This window comes from Amblyomma americanum, chromosome 3, assembly GCF_052857255.1.
Source record: "Amblyomma americanum isolate KBUSLIRL-KWMA chromosome 3, ASM5285725v1, whole genome shotgun sequence".
In the NCBI taxonomy this organism is placed as follows: Eukaryota; Metazoa; Arthropoda; class Arachnida; order Ixodida; family Ixodidae; genus Amblyomma; species Amblyomma americanum.
Window position 1 is genome coordinate 99315092 of NC_135499.1, and position 19925 is coordinate 99335016.

Here is a 19925-nt window from a genome sequence, read left to right on the forward strand (position 1 = left end):
CTAGCGAACGCCTGGATATCTTCAGATGCGTAGCAGGCTACCAGAAGAATCAACAACACCTTAATTATAGAGCATAGTAAGGTTGTGCACTGGAGAAAATTTCGTTTTGAAAGTATTGTGGTTTTGTCGTTCTTATCAACAGTGAGGAAAACCAAAAAAAAATTTCCACAAATCTAGGTTTTTTCAGGCACTCAACGATAGCTCTGACACGATTCTCGTTTATAATGCTCAACGACAAACACCCCCTGCCCCCTCATTAAAATTCCCGCACCAAATTCCCGACAGCGTATGTTCACTTCACAGAATTTTCGTGTGCGAAAGTAGATGGCGGATGAAAATGGGGGAAGAACTCGCTGTAGGCGTTGTCCCAGATATGCCATTTCGGAGAATAAACTCACCATGACGCAGTGCAGATTGTCTCCACAGCTGACTCAAGTCTATGATTTGCGGAAGAAAGAACTGCTCTTGACTATTTTATTGGAGCACAACTCTTCTTATCAGTGCTGAGGAGGGGTAGCAGGAAAGGGAAGGGGAGAGGATTTGTCCCCGTGCAGAGGCGGGGGGGGGGGGGGGCTGCTCATTGTTCGTGTCAAGGATGCCGAGGGGTGAGAAAGGGGGATGCTTTTCTGTGTAGCCCGCGCAACAAAATTTAAAATAAGCGAATATTTTTCCCATCAAAACCTTCAGATCGCTTTTAGAGCTTCCACGCATTGTGAATATGCGTCGTTCGATATCGAAAAGCGCGCGAAATTCGAACGAGTTAGCAATTTCGAACCGAAACGACGAAAAAACACACAGGACTACAGCAGTAGCATCGCTGTTGATCCTGCTGCGGCTGTATTCTTCCCTTTCACCTCGGTTTTCGGCGATGCTTAAAATTTGCAGCGTCAATTGGAGGCTCGCACTGGAAAACCTGTGACCAAGACTGCGGCAGTTTTCAGCAGGCTTTCCTTAATGAAAATATTTTTGAGCCTCAACAACTTAACCACACAGGCACTCTATAAGGAATTAAAATCATGTTTCGTTCGCCGTTCAGTGTGTGCGATACTTGCATTCAGTAGACTGTAAATATGAATTATTTCAAACGGGTCTATAAATAGCACCTGTCGACTTTTAAACACCTTAAGCCGCTCGGCTGCGAACCCGAAAGACGCGGGTTAGATCCCGGCCGTGCCGGTCGAATATCGATGGAAGTGAAATTATAGAGGATCATGTAGTGTGCGATGTCAGCGCACGCTAAAGAACCGCTTTGGGATCGAAATTTCCGGAGTCCTTCACTACGGGTTCACTGATAGCCTGGGCCGCTTAGAGAGTTTAAACATGCATAACCCTTAAACTACCCTTTTCATAGAACACTGCGACCAGCAGTAAGAGAAGAAAACGAGGCATTCCTCTTTTTTTTTTACTGCAGCCACGAAATCAAGGTCTAAAACAGAGCATTTACATGATTTAACTACTTTTCCAAAAGGGAGTACCTCGGCGTGACCGTAATCGCTAAACCGACTTCATGCGCAGCTTTAGCAACGGCCAGAAACAAGGCAATGGCTTCGTGTTTTAGACTTCTACCTTGCACACGTGCGAAATATTGGTCCGGCATCATAAAGGCACGCGGCCACGTGCAAAGAGATTCCTGCGCTAATGTACGTCGCACCCTGTGATTACGAATCTTGTTGTGTTCTTCTATTTTGATTTCCGTCCTTTTCTGTGAGCATTATTGTTCCAAATTGTCGCTTTTATGCATTTTTTGCGCTCTTCCTTAATTTTTCTTCGTCGCTCTGGCTTACGTCTTCTGATAATCGCACACAGGTACTTTTTTTTTCGATTTCAAACAATATCTTTATTGAAGAAAAGCATCACAAGTAAGCACGGAATTAAAAGCATTTTAGTCGTTTTCTGCATTTCTGTAGGCGGCAGTTGTAAGGCAATAGGTCGGAATCAATGCATTTTAGGCTAGTGCCCTCTTTTCAGCAAGCCCCGGAACGCACGGGTGGAATACATCCTCATCTTATATCGGAGACCGATTTGTCTACATAGATATGTAAAAAAAGTACAGCATTATTTGCTCTACAAGAGAGTGAAATTACTCACGACAGGCCATAGCCAGCCGTGGGTTATACCAGCTTGTTTCCCACACGAAATAAATATGGAAGCACGAAAGAACATGTATTCTGGACTAACAGTGTATTCTCGCTTTATAGCTTTGCCATCTTTATGACAGCATTATTATGGCATTTTTCAACAAGCCAAGACCACATAACGCTACCTCTCACATTACAGGAGCATTTGAAGGCATTATGGAGAAATGAATGCCCATGCTTCATGTTTTATTCTTCAAATGTTTCTGGCTCCGAACATCTGCCTCGCACATAACACTTGCGTTTCGTCTTCCACTCAGTAATACACTGAGGATTGAGCGTTTCTTACTTCCTTTTCTCTTAATGGCATCACCTTAATTGCTTCCCATCATGCATTCTCCAAGAATTCCAAATCCCTTTATTAGGTTTCGCCTTCCCTCTTTTTTAATCCCCAAATCTCCCCACCTTTCATCCCGGCCGCGCCCTTTTTCCAATGAGGCTGCTAGCCCCTCCATGCAAGGCACTATTTTTCCCAGGTTCATGGCTACGCCCATCTCTGCTCATGCCCCCCTTTACCCCTCCATTTCCCTTTATCTACCTTTCAGCTACAAACATTTTTGGGGGGCACCAAAAGCTGCTGCAAATTTAATGACAGTATACATTTTTGACCTGGCCCCCCGCGATTGTGTCTCCTGCTACACCTGGAGTCTAAGGGCCCGTTCACACTTGTGCAAAAATCCGGCGAGCGATGCGGATTCGGCCGCTTTTGACACCGAGCGAGGCGGAAAGCGGCGCTGCGAGGGCGATCGGGCTGGACCCAAATTTTTCGCGTTCGCCGTCGCGGCGAGAAACATGGCGGCGCCCTTCGACGCAGCCCCTCGCCTCGGAATGAATTCGTCGTTGTTGCGGCCTTGTTCAGCGCGTTCACTGGCCATAGATCGGACACCGGTACATCGCTTCGTCTCACCTCACCTATAAGCAAAAGTATAAGCGATAAATCTGCTTTATTTTTTATTTTGAGCGACGATTCTGCCGCTACTAAGCCTAAGAGGAGCGCCGGTTTTGTTTACAGTACTAGTTCCCGTCTTGACAAGCAGATGGCGCCACTCGGTTGAGCTTTTCGTTGCGAGTCTGTTTGCATACGTTGAACCAAAAATGGGAATGTGGCTGCGTTTACATACGCAAGCGTACATACGGTTATGGTACACGGACAGCATCGATTTTTGCTCTTTTCTAACCATATCTATGTACGCCGCGAGCGGTGACGTGGTTGGCGGGAAGTGTGTGGAAAATCGAGAAACAGCAGCGGCGCGGCGGTTCCGCCTCGCCCGGGCATCAACAAGTGAGAACAGGTCCTAGTTTTCCCGGCGAGCGAATCCGCTTCGCTCGCCGGATTTTTGGACAAGTGTGAGCGCGCCCTAAAGCGTGGCCCCCATGGCGCGTTTTTCCGAGCGATTCGTCGGCGTCGACCGCTGCGGAGCGTTTTTTTTTTTTTTTTGCCGCTGGAGAGGACTTTTTCGCCAAATCGTTGTGTTATGGCCGAACAGAAAAAAAAACGCCGACGCCGGGAGAGGGCAGCGACAGAGGGCCAATGAGAGCAGGAGCGGGTTTCACGTGAATCTAGACGGAGCCGCGCCGGCGCACCCGGCTACAGTTAGGCCACATTCTCACAGCCGGTTTTTCGCTTCCTCCGTCGCTGCCGGAGCCGACGGAGAGGGATGTTTTCGGACCAGTTTCCCCACCCCCCAAATCGGGCGGCTGGTTTCGCTGGACCCTGCTCTCCGTTTCCGTCGAGCGACGGCGATGGAACCCCGCCCCACTAAAAACGTGCAGTCGCAGCTCGAGCTCGCCTCACGTGCGTGACCCGCGGCTTGCTTGCTGCTAGCGAGAGACTGCTTCGGCGGCGGTGATGCGCCGGTGCTTGGGTGCGCGGGCCGTCGGGAGATGCACGCGTCTTGCGCCCCGAAAAGCGCCTGCTGCCAAGGAACAGAGATCGGATGACGGTTTTATTTCACTTGGCAATGTACGAAGCGTTCCAGGTAAACGAGTCTCCGATGAGTATTGTGTTTGCATTAGGCGCGGAATATACAATATGCGAATTTGCATCTGTTGCGTTCAAGTAGCACCACTTTTATGTATTTGGATTTCTCGCGCTATCTTTTAGAACTTGAAGAAAAATACTCGGACGGTAGTTTGCTGGGAAGAAGAGGTTAATATTTAAAAAGCTAGCTTGTCATTCTAAGCTAACTAATCGGCTGGGCATCGCGAAAAAGAAAGTTAGGCAGGGTTTAATCATTGTTACACCAAAGGTCGTGCGAAAGCATTTTGGCAATGGCACGGAGGAGATTTGGTGGTGGTCATTGTGTCGGGCGCGCTCACATATGGTTGGACGCTGGTTGGTCAAAATCGGCCGAGGTCAAATTTCGGGGCTGGCAAGGGTCATATTTTGAGACTGCCATCCTAACGAGCACATTGAAATCGCCCTGAAAATAGACTTTGGTCCAAATCATGGGGTGGGCAACATTTCAGGAACGACACGGGAATAATCTCGAGACACCATCGCATTAGCCATAGTCAAAATACGCTTGTCATCTCGCTTAAAGTTGTTGCTATGAAATCGCTACGTGCGAAGGTCACTTCTATGTCATATACGCACACTGGACGGAAACTCAAGTTTTGTCCTGAATAGATACTGCAGAGTAGGCCACGCGACCATCAGCAGTGCTTAACCAATTTTGCACGCCTTGGACACTCTTTCAGTTGTTAAGAACGTGGTTACATTTAGCTGGACACCTTTTCTATTTACAGGGAGAGAGAGAATCGTTGGGCAAAATTTCATCCCTTTACTCTATAAAACATTGGCTGTAGTTCGAGCACATGGATACAGTAAACACAGAGCTGTAAAATACAAGCATTTGCGAGTGGCATGGTTGTACAAACAGATGCATATCAGAATAAAATGCATTTAAACAGACAGGAATGTCAGCAAAACGATCCGGTATGGAATGTTACTAGCACGACGGATTCATTTCTTTGAGACCCTCATTGAGTTCTCCTATCGTGAAAAATCTGAAAATTTGCATGTTTATTAGCTGATACTGTTAAAAGATTTTCCAAACTGTTTTGCTAGCCTAATTCTCGAACGTAAGTATACATAGCAACGCAAGCAGACGAATTTTGCCATACCTTCGGCATCTCCTTCGGACCCCTCGGCCGCTGTTGTTTTTTTCCACGCGGGAGAAAAGAAAAAGGCACTGGCATAGAGTCACGTGGGAGAAGCGAGCGCCCGCCACAACTGGTTTTCCGGTGTCCGGCGCCTCTTTCGATTAGAACACCGCGCCGCTCCGTTGCTGCCGCGCTTTTCGGCTCCGTCGCCGCCCCGCCGTAGAGGAGGCCGGCTGTGAGAATAGACCCTTTTAGTTTGGGCGTACGCAGTAAGCTTGCGTACGCATCTCTTACTGCGTTGCGTACGCTGTGAATAGTGTAAACACGACACTTTTAGTTGGTCGCCCTGTAGCGTCCCTCAGGCGGGCGCGTAGACAGTAGCACCATCTAGTGGTAAGACTTCAAAGCGATCAACGCTCGGTTGAAGAAATTTTCATCCGTGATTACTGAAAACTAGGGTGAGTGCACTGCGAGCCTTTTTTGTTCCAAGAAGAAAAACTTTGTAAACTGAAGAAAACGTAAGAACTGACTAAAAGCTAGAAAGCTACTCGGCCTGGTGTCGTTGCTACGAGGAAAATACAGCGCATTTAGTTAGGCTTAAGTGCTCTAATATCGCCAAATTGTCTGATAAACAGGGGCTAGTTATAGCTTATACCACTACGTTTGGGCAAGTGTAAGCGAAATAAAAGCGAACCGCTACCATTTGAGCGAGCTATTGCGTAAGAGAACCCAGCGGCGGCATGTATTTATTCCGAAGCTGGCGAGAAGTCGCCGCCATCTTGTCAACACAGCACGTAGCGTCCCACGTTACGTACGCTACGCTATGCTTTACAGCGGTCGGGCATCCGCAACACGCGGCTAGATGCGTTGCGTTCTGCGCATGCGCATTTGTTACCCGCAGTGTCGTTGCGTACGCAAGCTCACTGTGTACGTCCAACTTAAAGTGTCTAATGTGGCCTTATCCAGCCGAGGGAGACTCGCTCGCTTGGAGGATGCGCACTCGCGAGGTTTTCGCGCGCAAGAACCAGCGCGCCTTCACTTCGCTTCCTGCGCATCCGTCTGCTTTCAGTATGGATGGGGCCGGCCGCATCGCAAAACTAGGCGGCAAAAGAAAAAACGCCGCTCGGCTACTGTCCATGCGGGAGTGAATTCGTCCCGTCGGCGCAGGCGTCGGGCGCGCGATGCGATTTCGCGGGCAAAAAACATTCAGTGCGGGCCATTCTTAACAATGCAATAGCTTGGGCTATAGCTGGTGCTTCATAATGAACATATCACACCGACTGATAGAGAAAACACACACATGCATAGAACAGACGGTATTGCCTGTGGCTAATATAGTGGCGACAGAAAGCATGCACGCTCCATCTGGCGGTTTCAGTGGTCTGCGCAAGCGAAAAGCTACGCGTGATCGGCTATGAGAGCTCCGAACTAGTCCATTATCCTGCCACACAAGATTTTATTTATTAGTACTGCAATCATTGCATGATGTACTTTCAGAAATGACAATAGTTTTGGAGTAATTATTTTATTCCCTTCAGGCGGATTTTTTTTTCTACAGGAAAAGATACAGGCAAGAGACGATTACCAATTTGTGTACCAACTCTCATTGCGAATTGTCGGGCTTTACGTCCCCCGCAATGTAATCATCATTGTTAAGAAATTCATGTTTCGTCCTTGGAGAGATGAGTTCGCCGAACGTTTATCGCCACATCTATCGGCGGGCTGATCGAAATGTAATGTAATCTGCCATCTGATGCGTCCGGGAAGACGTTTGTCTTCTACTGCTTATGAACAACAGAGGCCAAAACGGCTTGTTGTTCCAATGCCCGTCTAGTTAGCAAAGATGCGTGAATACTTTGCTACTTTTTCTCTTTTCCTTGCATACATGCAGGCGCATTAGAAAAAGTTAAATTTCTGGTTCCAGGTTACCGATGTTTCCTCTCAATAAAAAAAAGTAATAACTCTGGACTCTATGACAGGCGTCTTCATGAAGTATTAAAACCAGAGATTTGCTTCATATATTACCTCCATGCAAAGCGTAGAAAGTAAGCTCTTTAATTTTTTTTTTCGGAAAAAAGTTACCCTTAGTTCTTTGCGATCAGCTTATTTCGCTAAAGAGGGGAAGGCCCCTTTTCCAGGTCATTCAGAAAAAGATCCTCAAAGCGGTTGATTTAACGCACATCTGAAAGGGATGCTACAGCCTGTGCTTTAAAATTACTAAATAAAAATAGAAAAATATTCTTGCGACTTATAGATATGTAAATATGATAATAAATCAAAAATCAGTTCTAGTTTGCTTGAAATACCAGGTTAATTTGTTTTTCACAGTGAATATGTTTATTGGGGCGTGCAACATGGCGAATTGATATTAGATAACAATCTTTTGGTACAGTACAGATTTGATAAATATAACTCCACTTTTCGCATTTATTGTGCCACTAGTTCTTAAGCGTAAATTACAAATTTTCCTGCAAAATCTGCTGCAACCACCTTCAAAAACCACCTGCAACCACCTTCGGTGAAAAAGTGCATGACGCAGTACAGAGCAGATGCGGCCTTCTTGGAGGGCTTTATCCAAGCCATGGTGCAGTCGACAGGGCACACAGCGAGGATGTACACAGCCGTGGAAATGTCCTGCTTTCTGGCCTGTTGAGGAGTAGAAACATGCGGCAGCGGTTCAGCTAAAAAGCAATACAACTCCACTAACCATATCTGTGGAAGACAGACCTTATATCTTAATATTTTTCATCCCAAGAATCTGGTCAGAAGAAAACCAAACTATTCCATAAGAAACCCCCTCGAGGTTTCTCTCAACAGCGTTCGATTATTCAGAAAAAAATTTCTGTTTGCATTGAACTTGGGGAAGAAACTTTGCCAGAACATTCTATCAAAGAAAGGACTTTTATCAGCACTTCAGCACGTAGGTTGATCTAAAGGTGCTATTTCTATTGAATACTTGCTATTCTGGCGATACCGCAAGCTATAGCATTCCTTTACCAGCCTTCCGGGCTAACACGCGGCGTTGTAAACTCACCCTTGCAACAAGCAAAATTTAAGTGTAATTGATTGTGCAGCCATACGTATCAAAATAAAATCTAATTTGATATTTGGCTGCTGACTGCACGCAGTGGCGCTCCAAACAAACTCACCGGGTGAGGCTGGAATTTTAACAGTATAATTCCTTTCACAAACTTCTATCTCACAAAGTTTAATTATTATAGGAGAAATTTAGGGTTTAAATGGAGACTGATGGATGATAAACGGATGTTGGCATAAGGGGGTACATTACCGCATTCTAAAAAGTAAACGACATCGTTCGGCATCACATCCCGATTTCTCTATTAAAATGCAGGGTGCGAAAAGTTTTCATACTCCAACGCCACAAACGGCTCTCAGCACCGTCCTTCATTTCAAACTGGAGGCAAGTTAAGTCGAGTGGTATAGAAAGCTTTATACATAATTTTAGCGGCAATGTGCAGCAAATTAGGGGGCTAAAAAGCAACACATGCCCAGAAATGCATGTAGAATATACGTTACCAAAAACAAAATGTCGACAGTGTTGTCCTCAAAGTCCTTTTAAGGGAAAGTACGTATCTAATTTTTCGCCTCGTGTTTTCTGCTTTTTAATTTTGAGTAAAGACATTATATACGGAGATCAGAGCGTGATATTCGCTTGCGACAGCTAAGAGATTTATAACCGAAATAGTTTTTTGCCTCATACCGTTTGGCTTTAAAAGCCTACATATCGCTATGAGATCACTGGTCCCTACAGTGACGTGAAACATGAGACAATCTGCAATATAATCACTCCTAATGTACTTGTGGTCCGCCTCTTGAGGCCGGCGGGCATTATCATAGTCGTTAACTGAGACGAGGAAGCAGTCATTATATCACACGTTTTTCCTAGCTTCATGTGATATCTACGGACTTGAGACGTCACAGCCATCGCTCCGCTGTTGAAAAGAAAAGAACATCAATGAAACTGATTTAAGGGTCTCAGGGGAATACAATGTGCTGGTACACTTAGAAGATTGTCGTAGACTTCATTACAAAGACGAAAATATTCAGCCGAAATTACGTGTCTATGCTACATTAATTAAGATACAGGGGCGCCATGACTAGCTCTTGGATAGAGTCCTGCATGCTTCTAAAATTTGTAACGTCATCGCGTGAGCATAAATACCGACGAATACAGACCGACTCTGCCAAAGTAACCACTTAACTTTAACTTAAATATATTAACAAAAATCACCATGACGAGCACCCGATGAAAGCGCGTGTACTTCATCTGCACTCCTTTGTGTGCTATACTTAAAATCCTGCGACATCAGTGCTCCCGTTTGAATCTGAAAAAGTGTTTATACAGTGGTTCCAACAATACGACAGCTTAGTCTCTCTTCTGAGAGCTTGCTTGTATCGAGCACCTATCGAACCTACAGCCCAATGAAGTCACGTCGTAGATTACGAGTTTGAATAAACGGTTCGCTTTTCATAAGGACCGTATAAGTACACATTTAGGGCGAGAAGCTATTTCGAATTCAAGTTCGAAACGCATCGAAGAGTCTTGTTAATCGAATGCATAAGAGATATTAAACACTCCCGCAACTGCAACCATCGCTTCCAGTGAATTCCGTCGTACAAGGCACTGTTGGAAGCTGCAGCATCCATAGTTCTGATAAACAACTAGTAGTCGCGACAAGACATCACACAGCGACAAGATATAGAGAAGCACCATGAGTATGACATAATATATCAGAACACGGTACTTTACGCATGCGCAATTACGAGCAATAAAATCTGCAGATGCCTTTTTAAAACACCGAGGATATTACAATAAGTGAGAGAAAATTACGTGGGAAAAGACACTGCAAACGAGATCAATAATGTAGAATTCACAGCAAATGCCTTCGAGTCCGTATGATGTCTCAAGTCGATTTTAGGTGAAACGTAACGCTAGAGTATCACTCGTCTTATCCAATTATAATTTTTTTTCGTATTAATTTCAGCATTCAGTTTGATCATACTGCATTTTCGTTTACACTTTCGTTTTAAGCAGCACATATTAACACGGTTCAGATTTAAGGAAAGAAACCTGACTTACCTCTAAGTGGCGATCCGTGAGGGACACTGCGAGGAAAAGCGTCTCGGGTGAGAACTGCAGCACGTTGCATGTGGCGAAGAGCCAATGAACATTGCGCTCCCGTATCCGGTGATCCACCTCCGTTTGGTTCGTCAAAAATAAAGGTTCGATGGGATATAGCGTCTGCAATGGAGACGAATGTGAAAGAACATGCTAAAAGACGACCTTCAATACTTAACTTTAAAATAATATGACGCACCTAATGCCCAAAAGCTATTTTCATCTTTTCTTTAATGAATTTCGAGTACTAGAGATAGAGGAGAAGAGAATTCACAAGTTCTCCTACCCAATGTGCTACTACTATCCAAGTGCCATATGCAGATGTGATAGTTCCAGTCCTGGCCTCAATGTCAGTTTCCACAAGGCGGTTCTCATTTCGTTTTATGCAAAATGTAATGTATGCTAGAACAAAAACATGCACAACTCCTGCGCACCTTTGAATCTATAATTTCTTTTTTCTTTCATGAAAACCTCTATGGGCATCAAAGAAAGGGGAATGGCTTGCACAGCCAAATTGAGGGCAGGGTTCCAGGGCTACAAATGTGTAGCTTCTCGAAGAACAGAGTTTGTTTGGCAACACGGATGATCGGGTAAATCGAAAGGTTTCCCTAGAATTTCTGGTCCCTAGGCCACCTGGTGAAGTAAATTCCTCGCATAACAAGATATGTTCGACCACTATTGTGATGTGCAGAAATACCCAAAATATAACTTTTAGGCTATTGAATGCTTTGGTAAAGAATGTTTTCCAAAGGAGTTTTCTTCTTTTCCATCGCATCCCTGACGTTCCCTTTGCGTGAAAGAAGCCATGTACGCCTTAGAACAAAATATGCGAATAGGAAAGTTGATTTTAAATTAGTGCAGTTTTGAAACACCACTATACGTGTTTCAGTAACTCCCAACTCGTCACAATGGGTTTAAGCTTTCCCGCGAAAACACGAGTAAATACAATTTCCCGAAATATTCACGGGTATTTGTCCGTTCACCACATCATACGATCGCTTACTAGCATATAGCATAATTATACAGCCAGTGCCAGACTCTGCAGCAGTTATCTGGAATATCGTTACACATACTAATATCAAAAAGCTAGAACAGGTGCCGAAAAAAACTGCTCGGTTGATTTATAATTATTTCTATCCCTCTTAGGAGGAGAACTTTTAAACGAGTCAACTTATCCACGCACAGCGTAATCGAGTTTCCCGACAAAAGTCCTTGCATGAACTTGTAAATGGATAAGAAGGTTTCTCTCTCTCTCTCTTCTAAATGAAGACCGCAATGTTAACTTCTGCGATATAACTTCATTTACTCCTGCGTAAACAACAAGCTTATGCTCACAATGAGACCGCCCGCGTACGAAAATTGCATTAAATATTCCTTTTTTCCTAGTACCGCAACTCAATAGAATAGCGTGACTAATATCAACGTTACTCAACCTTCCCTCTTCGTATTTGCTTGTAATTTCGGTTAATTTTCTTACAAAGACCAATATGTCTTCTTTCTCTACCACTGTTAATGACGACGATCTTTTTATTGATATTTGAAGCAGAGTACGTTGTTCTGACATCCTGTGTTGCGAATGCAGTTTATTTTACCATTATAAAATATAGAAAATACGTATCCTCCTGCACATTCGCTCTTTTTGGTTTTGTCCCGAACGCCAAAGATTGTTTCTGCTGAATTTCTACCACTACTTCCATTTTTAGCCCTGGGCACAATACGACTGGCCCGCCATATAAAGATTGAAAAGGTAACAGACCGGGACTATCGATTTCCTTTTCGTCATTTCTTAGATTCTCCGAAATATTCGCTGTCTCGCTGATTTCAGCCCATTTTAAAATTCTCAGCAAGGTACCATGTTTATGTTTTCTACAAGTTTAGTGCTTTTTATTTCCTCTTGAAGGAGTATTAGGATGATGAATTTGATTTTTTTCTTGTGACACTATTTGAGAACAACGAGACAAAAAGCAAGAATGCACTTCACACTGCCCTGTGCATCAGTGCTGGATCTTTTCGTTGACCCTTACCAATCGCCGCAAGAACGGCGTACCATAGGATAACTTTTAATTACGAGTCTTTCTTCATTAGAGCGAAAACTTAGAAACGTTCGAGACCACTGCGGTGACCCGCACCGGAGGAATGCGAAAGCATTGACGCCTCCTCGCTCCTCTAGCATCAATTGCCCATTTTCAGTTTTCAAACTTGTGCCACCCTTGGTTTTGCGCACTTCCAGTGGCGCCTGTTTTCCTTCGACTCCACCCACTATCTGGATATTTTGGGTTCTAATTATCTCACATCAACACCCCGATCTCTCGTAAGATATTTTTGGATGCTGTATAAAATGGTACCACTCTTTTTCGCATAAACCCATTCGTTCGGACCACTGATCTCCACTAGGTGGCTGGATGCCGCATTCCGCTTTCCGAAGTCGGCGCAATTGAAGCCATCGGAAGTTCAGTGGCATGTCCCTGGAAGTCTACTGTGTACTTCAATGCAAAAAGTCGCGTCTTTAGACATTCCGTCCTCAGTTATTCGCGTAGTTTTCATGTATAGTCAACTGTAATATAAAAGGAACAAGAAAGGTCAAAGCGAGAAGTGTGTACATTGTTTCGGGAACCCCTGTAATTTCAGAGAAACCGAAGAAAACAGGCATGCAGGTCTCACGCTGCCGCGGCAAAAGGGTACATGCATTAAACACCGTGTTATTATCTGGTTCTTTTTTTTCCGATCATAATTAGTAGAAATAGTAGAATGACAATCAGTTGAGGTCATCTTAAAAACAAATTGTCGTGTAGCAATGAACAGGCGATTGATGGCGCAGAAATCCTGACATTAGAAGAGCCACTCGATATAAAGCTGCCGCAGTCTCAGTTTTGGGTTGGTGGCGGACGATGTCTCTTGTCATCGATGGCGCTTGAGGTTTATTGTTTTAGGGTGTCAATTACCTTCCAGACGTGCTTTGAAACTAACTCCATAGCACAACCATGTTTCATTTACACAGCGCGAGAGAAACGACTGACGAGAAAGACGAATGCAGCAGCGCATGTGGCAAGCGCTGTCAGAAGTCAACTGCACCAAGCATCGCGAATAAAACCCCATTACGGCATAATTTGCTACAGTAGAAAACTGTACTTGATGCACACCGTTAAAAAAGCAGTACCATACACATTTGGGATGCGCTAATGTGGAACAGCAGAACACCATCGGCACCTCAGCAAGCAGTACCCTCGCTCTCGGTCCGGTTATTCGGTCTATACGTTGGCCTTATTGGTTTTTGACCTTATAGCTCGGCGAAAATGCTGAGTATTGCAACGGGACGAAAATGCTGAGCAGAGGATTCTCCGTATGTACTCAGTGTAGCGACGTTCTGTCGTCTGCTAGTGTCGTCCCATAGCGATGTAATGGACCCTTATTTTTGATACCTCTTTACCGAAGACTTCGCTGTTCTCCTTCTCCTCATGCAGTTGAAGGCGAAACAGATAGGTATTGTCATGGAAAAAGACGAGAACGTCGAAAAGAGAAACTGTTTAGTGGAAAACGAAAACTAACTCTGAAAAACCGTGCTGAGGTTCGATTTCGTGCACTGCCAAAGGCTGACTTCCGGGACATGCCGTCCGACTTCCGGTGGCTCAGCTTTCGGGCGCCCGATGCGGCATTCTGCCCCCTAGTGGAGATGAGTGGGTCGGACGTAATCGCACGGACAAGCTCGTGATGACCCGATATCGCAAACGTAGCTATACAATGCTTTCGCATTAATAAGCCTCTTCGGAAGCAAAGCGTGGCACTTACCTCTAGTTAGAATATATCAACAGCATCACTGTCCTGCACTCGGGAAGTAGAGCTCGGTTCTAGCTGACGGGCAGCATTTGTGGCGGAAGGTCTTTCGCTCGGCACGCGGAGGATTTCATTCCTCGGAAGCGAGGACAGCGTTCGGGGCGCTGTTTCTTCGCCATCTTTTGTAGACTGCTGTGTGACGAATGGAAAGAACAACACATGTGAACTTTGAAAAATGGCCTCTAATTCAATCGTCACAGTAATAATTTAATTAAAGCGCATTTACCCAACCGGTTCAGTTTCACTGAAGCCAGTTCAAATCGGTCCCGTTGTCGCCATACGAACTTCAGTTGTGGATTAGAAGAGAACAAAACTGGGGCCAATTTACGTCGTTGCGCCCAGTTTTCGATCGCGAACGGCTAGCTCTCAAGCTGGCCCTATTGAGCGGCGTTATTTTATGACGCCCATTCGCGAGGTGATCGCGCCCGGTGACTCCTGGCTGAACCCGCAAGGGTGAACCTCACAAAAATTTTTAAAGCAATTTTCTGTTTTCACAGTGAACCTACGATGTCGTCCGTCCATGAAGAATAACCGAGCACATCATATACCATGCTACAGTACAGTGAATCGCTGTATAAAAGACGGTGTATTTTTGAAACACCGCGATTAGTGAACGTTGGAGTCCGCAACGGATGATGGCACGGGGCGAGGGCACTACCGGTAGCGCTCTTGACGTAAAACATCTTTCTCGTCTCGCAGAGCACCCATTGGTTAACATTCCGCAAATTCTTTGAAGACCATTGCAAATTTGCTCTGAAATACCACTATGAATGGGAGTTGTGAAGCCGGAAGTGACCGCCCAAAAGGCGGTCTTATCATCTTGGTGTTTTTCCCCGACTCGCACAAGCCTTTCCTGCGCTGAGTGACCTCCGGCATCTGCGAACCCCTCCTACCTGTGTATAAACGGTAGTGTTTGCTGGCTACTGAGTGCGGCTCGGTTATCGTTCTGTCTTCAGACTGTTTTCAATGCAAAACTATCGGGGTGTCTTACTTGCAAGACTGTGGTGCATGCGTTGGCATATCGAAATGCATGAGAAGCTTGCGCTCTGTGCGGAGCATGTCCGGCTTCGGTGGCCACCCACAGAAATAGCTTTTGGATTTTACTTAATCTTTAAATATATATTCCAATAAGTGGAAGACATCGCCTCTCATTTTACTATGCAGAGCAGGAATATTCCATAGTATAGTTGAGTTCAAGAACGCACTAGTTTTACAGACGTCATTCCAAAGTCATGCATACCTCTTGTAAATTTTATTTTTTTTCATTCAGAATTTATTTCAGACAACGAAGAGGTTGTCCAGGGTGACGTGGCAAAAGGCATACATTGCCTGACGAGGCCACGCCACCCGGATGACAGGCGGCACCACTGGCTACACAAAATCAAGAAGAGCATTACATAATAGAACACACTTTAAGTATTTTTACACAATATATTAAGACATCTTTACAAAACACTGGCTTTACAAAACACACACAGCATACATTAACCACAATTCGACCATAGCAATATTTACAAAACATACACTAGTGATAGGTATACGTTAAGTTTTTATCTTTAAGGTTCATTTATGAGCATTGCTTTAATTAACATTTTGTATTTACGTATTGAGAGGGTAGTGCGTGCAGTATCCCGAATAATAGGGTATTGGTTAATTAAGTCAGGAATTTGCCATCCTAACCTCTGAAAACCATAATTTGTGCGTACACGAGGTGTTTCCATACATTGTTTTCGAAGTTCGTATGTGCCAAGTTTAGTGTGATAGGTGGTTTCGAAGGTTATTTTGTCTAGTCTGTACTGGCGTAATATTTCGAGACATAGTTTGTATGTGTGCAGGTTACTAAACAAAGGCCGGCAGCTGCGCAATAACTGTATTTTCCCAACAGCTCGTAATGCCCGCTTTTGAATTGCAAGGAGGGAATCTCGATTTGTCTGCGTCGTCGTTAACCACACAAGGGAGCAGTAGCTTAAACGGGAATGTATTAATGAATAGTATATTTGCCGCTTTACGGACGCCGGGAGATAATATCTCAGTTTGTTTAAAATGCCAACCGCCCGACAAAGATCATTGCGAAGCTGATCAACATGCGAGTTCCAAGAGAGATTTTCTTGAAACAAAACACCTAGAAAACGAATTTGTGAGCACTGTTGCAGCTGAGTGTTTTCAAAGTTTAAGTTTAGGTTGTCAGGAGCTTTTACACCTTTTGCCCTGAAGAGAATGTATTTGGTCTTAATAGCATTTAATTGCATCCTGTTTAGTTTTAACCATGTACTCAAACCAGTCAACCAATAGTTAGCCTTTCTTTCGAGCGCGTAGGGGTCAATACCTTAGAAAAAGACATTTGTGTCATCAGCGTACAACACTAGGTTTTCGCTGCCTGGTATATTCACAACATCATTCAGGTATAAAATAAAGAGTACAGGTCCGAGAATAGATCCCTGAGGCACACCATATATTATTGTTTTTACATGTGAGGCTGCAGCATTTATGACAGTAAATTGCTCTCTTGACGTTAAATAGTTCTCATTTAAGGTCAACGACACGCCGCGGAATCCGTAAAATGGAACCTTTCTTATTAGAACATCGTGCTGAACGCAGTCGAATGCCTTTCTGAAGTCGAGGAAAATTCCCAGGGTGTGTGCCTTTTCTTCAATGTTGTTTAGAATTTTTTCCTTTATCCCAAGGAGTGCGGTTTCGGCTGATCTATCTTTCCTAAAGCCAAATTGATTGCTCATCGGCTATAATATTTTGCGCGGTGAGAAATCGGACGAATCTTTTGTTTATAACCTGTTCGGCTACCTTTGCAAATACTGGTAGTACTGATATGGGCCTATAATTTGTTAGTTCGCTAGGGGGCCACCCTTGTGCACAACAGTCACTTTGGCCAGTTTTATTTTCTGCGGAAAAACGCCCGTAGATAAAATAATGTTGCAAATGTGAGAGTGGGCAACTGGTTATTTCACCTACAGCCTTTAGAGGTTTCGGTTTAATTTCGTTTGCTCCTGGAGCACAGCTATTTTTTAGTGCCAGAATAATATCTAGCACTTCACGTTCGGCGGTGGGTGCTAAAAACAATGTGTTTGCGGCGTTTGATACAATGAACTGCTCACACGTAAATTACCTGATTTCTCATCGCATGATCCGACTGCAATGAAATGGTCATTAAATAAATTTGCGACTTCAGTGTCAGTCATAGCATCGTTTTGATACGGAACCTCTTTGTGCTGGATGTTTTTCGAGAGTACCTCCCTCACGGTTTGCCACATTAGCCGTGAGTTACCCGTACTGTCTGCAAACTTAGCTATGTAGTATTCAAATCATGATTTTCTAATATCTGTATTTAATTTGTTTCGAACTTTTTTAAACAGTGTAAAGTCATTTTCATGCTTGGTACTCAGGAATTTTTCAAAGAGCCTGTTTTTTTGTTTGATTCTCATATGCAGTTCATGAGTGATCCAAGGCTTCCTTATCTTTTTTCGTTTTACCCATGGCTCGAGGGGAAAACACTTCTCGTATGCAGCCATAAAGCAGGAAAGAAAAGCCTCGTACGCTTTGTTTGCATCTGTTTCCTTTAAAATGGTGTCCCACCTTTGATTTGAGAGAAGATATTTGAAATTGCTGATATTTTTTTCAGAGTAATGGCCGATAAAAACTGGTTGCTTATTTGAATTAGGCCTTTTGTGAGGTAAAATGCAGTAGATTGGCAAATGGTCACTTAAATCGCACATCAATACACCCGATTTGACGACGTCAGGGGGAAAGCTTGTAATACAAAGGTCTAAAGTACTTTGAGAGGTAGGAGTAATCCTCGTTGGCATTTCTATTAAGTTACAGCACGCGTATGACACAAACAGCTCTTGCAGGCGCGAATAGCCGGTGGTTTCTGATGAAACATTTAGATTAAAATCGCCAACAAAAGCACACTGTAGTTTTAACTCAAGACTTAGTTCAAACAGTTCTTCCATAGAGTTCAAGAAATGGTTCAAGGATCCAGATGGCGGGCAATAAAACACTCCTAGCAGGATGTCATGAAGTTGTACAACGACACATTCAATGTTTTCATTTACAATATTATACTCTGTGAGTGCATTGTGCTTGAAATCTGAGTGAATATACATCCCAGTACCACCACCACGTTTGAAAGCGCGACATACGGATATGCAGTCGTAACCATCAAGAAAAGCACACTCATCATCAGAGGAAAACCACGTTTCAGTGAAGCAAAGAATGTCAAAAGAATGGTTAAGGTCATTTAGGAATAAATATACCTCATCAAGTTTACTTTTTAAGCCTCTAGCGTTGAGATGAAACAAAGAAAGTGTCTTTTTTTGAGAAAGCAGGTTCACAAGGAAGGACAAAACTTGAGTGCATCATTTTGCACTAAAGAACACAAAGAAAACGCCCACATCGTGGGGTGTTACCAGAGCACGTTACTGCAAGTTGATAAGATCTTGCTCACTGCGAATGACGAGAGCGGGGTCGCCGGTCTGCTTCCGCAGCAGAACTTTTCCGTTAGCATGCCAAACGTATGCGTAGCCATTCTTTTTTGCCCATTCTTTTGTCGAGGTTAGCAGTGTGCGGGTGAGTCGCGTGATATTTTCGCAGATAAACAAGCTTTTCTCTTTTTGCAGCAAATGTCTGTTTGCCAGCCATGAGTCACGGTCCTCTTGCCTCAAAAAGCGTGTGATAATAGCTGGCGTTTTGTCGGCCTTCGCAGTAGCCTATGCACGGCAGCTATATCCTTCCTCGTTACGTGCGGTACATTCAGTTTGGTAGCCACTTCGTTTATCTTTACTAGTAGGTCCTCATCATCGGACTCAGAGACACCATGTATTTCAAGATTTAAGCGGCGGCTTCGCCACTCTAAGCTTTCGACTTCACGCTTTAGGTGAGCAATTTCATTTGCCGAGTCCACCCTCTCAAGTTTGTCTACACGCTGGCAAAGTTCTTTGGTGTTTTTTTCTTGATCAGTCAGCCGGTTTTGAAATTCGTCCAACTTGTCTGAGATTAGCTGCACAGAGGCTTCTAGATCATCAATTCTTTTGGGCAAAGTTAGGAGAGCGTCAAGTTTAGTTTCAATTTTGAGCAAACGTGTTAACACTTCCTTTTCTGCACTAAGCTTCTCACTTCCATCTTCCATAATGTGGCCATGTTTGCATGTATTGCACTTCCAGTTTTTTTTTACGCGTTTTGTTTGCCACGCCTCTTCGGTTATACCAGAACAGTCGCCAGAATGAAAATTAAACTTACATTCACAGCAGCTGACAGAGGGCACATTTTCAGGCACACGTGAGCGGCATGTGCAACATCTCGACATGTCGAGCGGTGCAAAGGCAAAATACACTTCAAGCTAAACAATGTACTCGTGGCAGCAGCGGCAGGGTCGGCAACAAAACAAAATCTAATCCCTATATGTAAAGACGACCAACCTGTAAATATACAGAGCAGATTTCACTCGTTGTGCGTGCCGGTGGCTGCCGCTGCTGCCAAATGCGAGGAGACGCCCTCTCGGCCCTTGCTTGATCGTCAGTTGTCGCTGGCGTCAGTGATGCAGGTGTCAATTTGCCTTCCCCAGAACTGTCTCGCTTCCACAGCGAAAGAAAAACTTCGAGCGACGAACGGTTTTCAGCTGCACCAGCGCAGCCGGAGCTGATCTCGGCGGCCAGGAAACTGTAAATATACAGAGCAGATTTCACTCGTCGTGCGTGCCGGTG

General features: G+C 44.3%; 1 long non-coding RNA gene across 1 annotated transcript; it reads right to left on the reverse strand.

The window, feature by feature from the left end:
• Positions 1–10353: 10353 nt before the first annotated feature.
• LOC144123166 (uncharacterized) lies at positions 10354–19599 on the reverse strand. The gene is made up of 3 exons (XR_013313028.1): positions 19462–19599; positions 14167–14343; positions 10354–10503 (listed from the first exon to the last, which is right to left on the reverse strand). It is a non-coding gene; the product is annotated as an uncharacterized LOC144123166 (long non-coding RNA).
• Positions 19600–19925: the final 326 nt, after the last annotated feature.